Genomic DNA, 8,896 nt, shown 5'->3' on the forward strand with positions numbered 1-8,896 from the left:
ACGGGTCAAATGCACAGGACGAATTTCCCCCAAGGGGATTAATAAAAGAAAACGTTATTATCACCGCATGCAGTATATTGCAGGCTGACATAGGTGGATATACTATAAATACCAGTGGAAAGAGGGGATCTATGCCTGTGTATATATACTCTTGACTACATTCATGTGTTCTCCTCGACAAGCGAGGCACACGCCAGATAGGAGGGGGAAAGGATGGGGGGGGGGGGGGGGGGGGGGGGGGTGGAGCTTGAGCGAAATAAAAACAGCTTTTTTCGGATTGCAATTTATCTCCAATTCTGTTTGAAGTCCTCTGCCCTGCCCAGTAGAAAAACATGTGCTTCAAATAACTGACCCTGCCAGACCCCACGCAGACCCCCCGAAGCCAAGTTCTCATTAGTAGGAGTGGAGAGAGAGAGAGCGAGAGAGAGAGCGAGAGAGAGAGCGAGAGAGTGAGAGAGATGCAGTAAGAGTGGAAATAAGACTGTAACCCTGTTGCTATTTCAGCTACTACAAGCCACTCAGAGTCAAACAAGAAGGAGCATATGGTATGACTAAGACACAGTGTGTGGGTGTGTGTGTGTGTGTGTGGGGGGGGGTGTAGAGTGTAGAGTGAGTTAACATCCTGAAGCATAATAAATAGGAGGAACCTTCTGGATCAGTCCTATGTAACATATATTGAGGCCTCATCATTCATTGGCTCTCTGCCCCCTGATGTCACTCACATCCCTCTGACCTTCATCCGTCTCATCCCCCCAGGTCGCTCGTATATATATATATATATATTCCAACGCTCCTCCATTTATGTTTGTTTAAACTTTCTCAGGCCCCCCTGAAACCCGGGCCCATGCGTCTTACACCCAGGAGGACAGCAATCTCCTTCCTCTACCCTCCCACTCATCGTGGTTTCTACCTCCCCCCCCACACTCTGTCTCTCTCCCACTCACTGTCTGCGTTTGCTCTGGTCTGAGAGAGTCTGACTGTAGCGTCGCCGGTTCCCTTTCAGCCGCCCGCCTCCACCCCCCCCTAGTAAAACCATCACTGGAGGGGGGGGCGGGGGGTTGGCTCAGCAAAGCGGCGAGTCATAAGATAATCTGGCTAAGAGAAAGTGAACTCACACACACACACACACACACACACAAACGGTCCTAAGTGTTAGAGGGTCGCGGTGAGTCACCCGACTACATGGCCTCTTGCTCTCTGCGGGACGTCCCGTGTGTGAGTCAGGCCAGCAGACTTGACTGAGCTGTAACCTCTGTGTCACACACACACACACACACACACACACACACACACACACACACACACACACACACACACACACACACACACACACACACACACACACACACACACACACACACACTTCAACTTAGCTTTGCTTCGCTTGAACCCCCGTCCCTCCCACCTGACCCCCACATGCGTTTGCACATGCAAAAATACTTGTTTGACTTATGTTTACGTCCACTTACGTCTGAGAGGGACTCAGACGTGGTAAATGCAGTCACATAGGATAGTAACATACAGAGACTACTTCAAGGATACAACAAGCAAGATATTGAACATTACCTTGCTAGATAACTAACAAACACACACAATAAACTGGACTGGTCGGACAACACTGAGGCCCTCTACAGGAAGGGACAGAGCAGGCTGTTCTTTCTGAGGAGACTCAGGTCGTTCGACGTGTACAACCGACTGTTGCTATCTTTCTTACCAGTCGGTTGTAGCCAGCGTCCTCTTTTCTGCTGTGGTGTGCTGGGGGGGGGCAACATCAGCTTGAGGGACTCCAGAAAGCTGAATAAGCTGGTGAAGAAGGCTAGCTCCGTAGTGGGTGGTGAGCTGGATAATCTAGAGGTGGTGGCTGAGAGGAGGATGAGGAAAAAGCTAGAAGCCATCTTGGAGAACCCCTCCCACCCCCTCTATGAGGAGCTAGCCAGAATGAAGAGCACATTCAGCCAAAGACTTCCCCCCCCCCCAAACACACCACAAACCGCCTGGGCCGGTCCTATATACAACCAAGGGCTCGGACGGCCGACTCTGCGGTCAGGAGAACTATCATTGTCAAAACTTGGGACGCGAGAACTCAAGACTCATATCCACGTGCACTCACTGGACTATCTTGTTTTTTGTACTTTTTATATTGTATTTGTATTTATATTTTATATTGTATCTATAGTATATATATAGATACTGGACTGTATAGGACTGTGAAGCTCTGTACCCCCCCCCCCCCCCCCATGCTGCTTTGACACCTGAATTTACCCAAGGGGATTAATAAAGGATCATCTTATCTTATACCACACACACGCACACACACACACACACATACACACACACCCACCCACCCACACACACGCACACACACACACACACACACATACACACACACCCACCCACCCACACACACACACACACACGCACGCACGCACGCACGCACACGCACGCACACACACACAGTCACACACACACACACACACACACACACACACACGCACACGCACACGCACACACACACTTGTTTTTGTTTGTTTTTGTCTGACTATGATATACTGCAGATGACTAACCCACAACCCAGAGCTGTGGTCGATAGTACTCACAAAACACAAGGTATATTATTATCTTGAATGTGTTTCTGTTTAGGGTCGCGTGATGTTTTTACTTTTGCTAAGCGGCCATTCGGGGGCCGGGGGGGGTGCGTCAGATGGCATGTGCTGGTGAGTAAGGCTGTGTGGAGATGCACCTGTGCCACTCGGTCCCCTCAGTCTCCCCCTGCGGCCGCCAGAAGCCCACACGCTGGGCTCAGATGGCCGGAAGCCTGGGACACAACAACATCCCCCCCGGGCTAACGTTTTGAGGCATCTGGAGGAGAACCAGACCACAATGGGGATGTGGCTGATGGTCCGTGTTCCTCATAGGTGGGACTGCTTTTTCTTTTTTCTTTGGATGTTATCTGCGTTCTTCAGAAAGGGAGGGATGGAAGGGGGAGTGTAGAGTCTAACACATGAGGCGCTTTGAACCCACACAAACACAGAGAAATTAGTAACTAATGAGGTCACCGCTGACCTAGAATTAAACGTTTTCTGGCTAACCTGAAAATAGCTCTCGCTATCAGTAGTGTATTAGTAGTTGACAGGCCCACCAGTGTAGTCTTGGCTGTTCAGTGCCATTCTTACTGTGTTTTTTTTTGTTGTTGTTGAAGAGCAATGCTGCCCCCTGTGGGTTGATTAGCGGAAGGAATTCAACTAAATTATGTTATCTTGGTAACAGTTGCCTGCTTTGCAATTTTATTGACTTATCCCACTTTAGCCTCAACACACACACAGACACACACACACACACACACACACACACACACACACACACACACACACACACACACACACACACATGTCACACACACACACACACGCACACACACACACCTACACACACACACCTACACACACACGCACACACGCACACACACACACACACACACACGCACACACGCACACACACACACACACACACACACACACACACACACACACACACACACACACACACACACACACACACACACACACACACACACAAGGGGGTTACTTATACAAAATAGCTAAATTACATGTTTTGTTCAATTGTCTCTTCAATGATGCCTAGGCCTTTTGAATGAATGGGAAAAAGATTTAAAGGTATTATGTAGCCAATCCATTCATACTGTTAGTTGCGGAAGGAGAAGTGCTTGCAACACTGTGACACAGAAGTGTTACGACATACTAAAGATGCAAATAGCTAATATGAGGTAAGCTAAGTTCTTACTTGAGTAAGAAAGCTTCTTTCAGATGGAAGGCATGCTGTCTTTTTGTTTAAGAATTAGACTATATCCCGGGAAGCTACGTGGCGTAGTGGGCAAGGCGCTCGCCACGAATGCGGAGACGCTGCGCTCCACATTGCTTTCAGTTTAGCTGGTCGTTCATACTAATACACATTGGCCGTATTAGGGGGTGGGAAACTGATGGGTGGGGATCGGGCGTTGTGGACAGCGACTCCTACAGGTCGGTTGGTGCGCCTGCGCAGTAGAATCAGGAAGTGTCGGGGGCAGCGTGAGCCTCCCACGCGTTACTCCTCGCTACTGAGAGATCGAGCTGCGCAGGTGAAAAAGATGCGACTGCTGTTACCTCAAGTACCGGAGGGGACTTGTGCTATGTATGACTTAGTCCACATTGCAGCCGGCTTGTGGGAGGCAAGAAACAGCGTTTGTGACAGGGGAGGGTTGAATTGGATGATACGAAATTGGGATGGGAGAAAATATAGAAAAATGGGAGAAAAAGTGGATAAAAAAAAAAAAATTAGACTATATCCCCAAACAGCCCGAATTCTGCATTTCACCATGCCCCAAATCCAAGCCGTTGAGAAGTAGTTCATGTTTTTAGTTTCATGAGAATAGCGCCACCATGAGAGAAGATGACTCAGAACTTCACAGGCCTCCTTGCTATAGTAAAGCAAACAAATTTGTCATGTTTGGACATTTAGTAATTTAGCTGACGCTTTTATCCAAAGCGACTTATAAGTTCTGTACGACAAGTCATCAGGAAGGGTACAACTCTTTCAGCTGAGTAACAATGTTCATCAAAGTGTTGAAACTTGAGTGCTACAGTGTTGAGTGCATACACAGTAAATTTCGCAGAGTAAATTGTACTCAAACTGAGTACATTTGACTCAAACTGTAAAATTTACTCTGTGAAATTAGTAGAGACATATTAGTATATTAGGAAGAGTGCATGATATTAGAGGACAGTTTTTTCATTTCAGATATTGATTGAAGAAGTGTGTTTTTAGGGGCGGCTAAGTGGCGCAGTGGGCAAGACGCTCGCCACTAACGCAGGAGATGCTGGGTTCGAGCCCAGCTCTCGGCGTTGCTACCGGCTTGGCTGGTCGTTCATACTAACACAATTGGCAGTGTTAGGGGTGGGAAAGCCGGTCGGTGGGGATTGGACGTTGTGGACAGCGACTCCTACAGGTCGGTTGGTGCGCCTGTACAGCAGAATCAGGAAGTATCGGGGGCAGCGTGAGCCTCCCACACGTTACTCCTCGCCACTGAGAGATCGCGCTGTTCAGGTGAAAAGATGCGACAGCTGCCTCCTCGTGTACCGGAGGAGACACGTGATGCAAGGCTTGGTCCTCACTGCAGCCGACCAGTGGGAGGCATAGTCTAGCAACGTTCGAGACAGGGGAGGAGAGAATTGAAGGGAGAATTGGCGAGGCGAAATTGGGATGGGAGAAAAATAGAAAAATAAGGAGAAAAAGTGGATACAAAAAAAGAAGTGTGTCTTTAGTCGACGGTGAAAGATTGGTTGGGTTTTGGCTGTCCTAACTGTGGTGGGAAGTTCGTTCCACCATTGTGGAGCAAGGACTGAATAGGCGGCTTCTCTTTGATGACCCTACCGGAGCTCGGATAGGAGTGGGTCTTTGGTAGGTTGGAGATCACAAGTAACACATCATTTCCTGTTTACCATGCGTTTTTTCCTAAATTTGATTGGATCTGGCGGTCATATGGTATAAATTATCTAAATTACACATTTAAAGATGTTAGTCCCCAGATGGCAGAAATTCCAATATGGCAGACTTCATAGGTCCTTATGGCAGGGTTGTTGTGCTTGAGTAGACACATCTCTGGATACCGGTTTCATGACTGTATGACTAACAGGAGATTGAATAATTTTAACATTTAATGGTGACACTAGAGGAAATGTCATGGGGTCACCTAAATCAATAGACTTCATCCTCTAGGGATCATGCATTTGCACAGCAAATTAGAAAAGATTTGAACGAAAGGTATTCCAGAAACACTCATTCTAAAATGTAAGGTTTGGTCTGATGGTGGTGCTAGAGGAATGGTCATGGGGTAAACAAAATCAATAGAGTTCATCCTCTAGGGGTCATGAATCTGCATTGCAAATTTGAAAAGATTTGAATGAAAACTATTGGCGATATGAATGTTTGGCCTGATGGTGGTGCTAGAGGAAAGGTCATAGGGTCACCAAAATCAATGGAGTTAATTGTATCAAGGTACTGAATGTGCACTGCAAATTCTTTAAAGATTTGAATGAAATTCTTAGATCTTGATTCTTTCATCTATCCTTACAGGGATGCAAACTTAATTGTTATGTTGTTTTGCGACCCTCTCTGCGCCGCCCCCTGTCTCCCTGTCTCCGGCTGTCTCGGAGTTATGACCGGAGTGTTGAACGTCCCGTGATTAAGACGGGGAGGACGCAACCCTCTTTGCGCCGCCCCTGTGCCTCAAATAGATCCGCTATCAGCTCTATCTTTAATCTTTCAAAATGTTCAGTTGTTATCGCTATCAGCACTATCTTAAATTTTTCTAAATGTTCAGTTGCTATTGCATGCACTCATCTGTGTTTCACTACACACATGAGTGCATGCTTACCAACTGTCCGTCTGCAACACTACTATCACCTATATGAATTGAAAATGGGGGACCCTGATGGAAACAAGACAAACGTCTTTCTCAGGTCTGCATCCCCTTAACAATTGTATGTATTGAGCCGTACTGTATTGTACCCATTCTGCAATCTGTTAAATAAAGTTTTCATTCATTCATTCATTCACATCTAAGAAGGGAGATCCACTCTTGAATTGGCCCTTCTAAGGTTTCTCTCCTCCACATTGCCTGTGGTGCATTTTTTCCTATTGCTAGGTTTTAGTGAGTTTTTCCTTACCTTCGCGTGGGGTATGTCTGGGAGTGTTTGCATTGCATTAATTTATTTTGCATTTATTTTAAATTTGTTGGACCTTATGGTGTTCTTGCTTTGTTTCTTGACTTATTGTGATGTTTCTTCTTGACTTGTTTAAAGAAGATGTGTCCGGCCCATGGGGACATTAACGTGTGTTGTCGGGCCTTACAAATACATTTGATTTGATTTTGATGTTACCTAGTGAGCGATAAGTTTAGTTTAAATCTTTAATGATCAACCATATCACCCCAGTCTGTAGTTGTTTTTAATTGTTTTATTGATTGACTTTCTTGTATTTATTGTACATAACTTGTACAAACATAATTCTCAATATCATCTCAAATGAGAGTTGAACTGATTTTCAAATCTAAATAAAGGTTGAATGAATTACCATACATAAATAATGCTACATGATAAAAATAGAAGGGCTAAGTTAGTTCCATGTTGATGGAAAACACATTATCACAGTGTGAACAATGTACCAGGTGTAAAAGTTTGATTGGGGTTCTTGCCTTCTTTAGTCTTTCTGAGAGGTACAGAGAGCTTATGTACATACAGCAGGGTATGCAAATGTTGAGGACTGAAGCTGTTTGTCTGTATGTGTTTGTCTGTATATTTGTCTGTATATATATAATAATACTGTATACTGAAATAAAATTACACCAGCCTTATCCTTTAAATATTATGTTGAGTAACATTATAATCTACTGCATTTTTAGCAGGGCCCCAGACTATTCAGGACCTTAATGCCAGGCTTTAGACTGTGTGAGTACACTGGTCGCATATGCAACCTTTGTGTTCATATTTGACTTGGTGGCACTACTAGTGCAAATGGGGGAGAAATCGCATGGCTCTGCACCTATGTAATCTGACATAAACCTGGTCTAGTATACTATATATATAGTATATATATATATATATATATATATATTAGGGATGCTCGATATTGGCTTTTTTACCGATACCGATATTCCGATATTGTCCAACTCTTAATTTCCGATACCGATATCAACCGATATCAACCGATACAGATATATGCAGGGTTTCCCACCCCAAAAAACGGAATAATTTCAGGTAACTAATCATTTCACTGGATATATATAACAAATATTGTTATTGTTTTTTTCTTTTTTTAAACCGATACCGATATTTTCCGATATCACATTTTACTGCCGATATCGGCCGATAATATCGGTCAGCCGATAATATCGGACATCCCTAATATATATATATATATATATATATATATATATATATATATATATATATATATATATATATATATATATATATATATATATATATATATATATATACTCTCTTTTCTGGACTCTTTTTGTATCACAAACAGTACTGTATTTGCAAATCTGGTATGTCATAAATGTATAGATGTAGCAGTACTGTCTATCTGTATGTCTGTATATTGTCACAAGGAAAGATGAAATTACCTACCTGGGTTCCATCCTAGAGGCTAATCTTTCCTGTGACAAAATGGCATCCAATGTAATAAAAAAAGTCAACCAACAAACTCGATTCTTGTACCGGATCTCCTCTCTGGTAAACAAGAATACCCTGAAGACTCTAGCAGGAGCACTCATTCAAGGGTACTACGCTTGCACCTCATGGTACCAAAGCACCTCAAAGGCACTAAAAAACAAATTACAAACATCTCAAAACAAGCTGGTCAGACTACTGCTTGACCTGACTCCTAGAACCCACCTCACCCCTGCCCACTTTGACAACCTAGGATGGCTTAGAGTAGACGACAGAGTACAGCAACTTGCAATGGGCCTGGTCTACAAGATACACTACGCGACCAAGGTACATGTCAAAATACTTCCCAAAGGTCAGTGAATACCACGATCACAACACCAGAGGGAGCTCCACAAATCATGTTAAACCCAGATTCGGCTCAAACAAGGGACTAAACACCTTTCGCAATTATGCCACATCAATGTGGAACGCCCTACCCAAAGCTGTAAAGGAATGTGAATCACTACCCACTTTCAAAAACACTCTCAAAAAACACCTACGGGAGACTGCAATTCGAAACTGGCCCCTACAAATGTCCTAACCTAGTTGTACAGTAAATGACCAAGTATGGCTTTGTCAGTATTCCAATGTACAGTGTACAATGTGTGTCCCCCCCCCCACCCACC

This window comes from Notolepis coatsorum (assembly GCF_963971535.1).
Source record: "Notolepis coatsorum genome assembly, chromosome: 1".
Lineage (NCBI taxonomy): Eukaryota > Metazoa > Chordata > Actinopteri > Aulopiformes > Paralepididae > Notolepis > Notolepis coatsorum.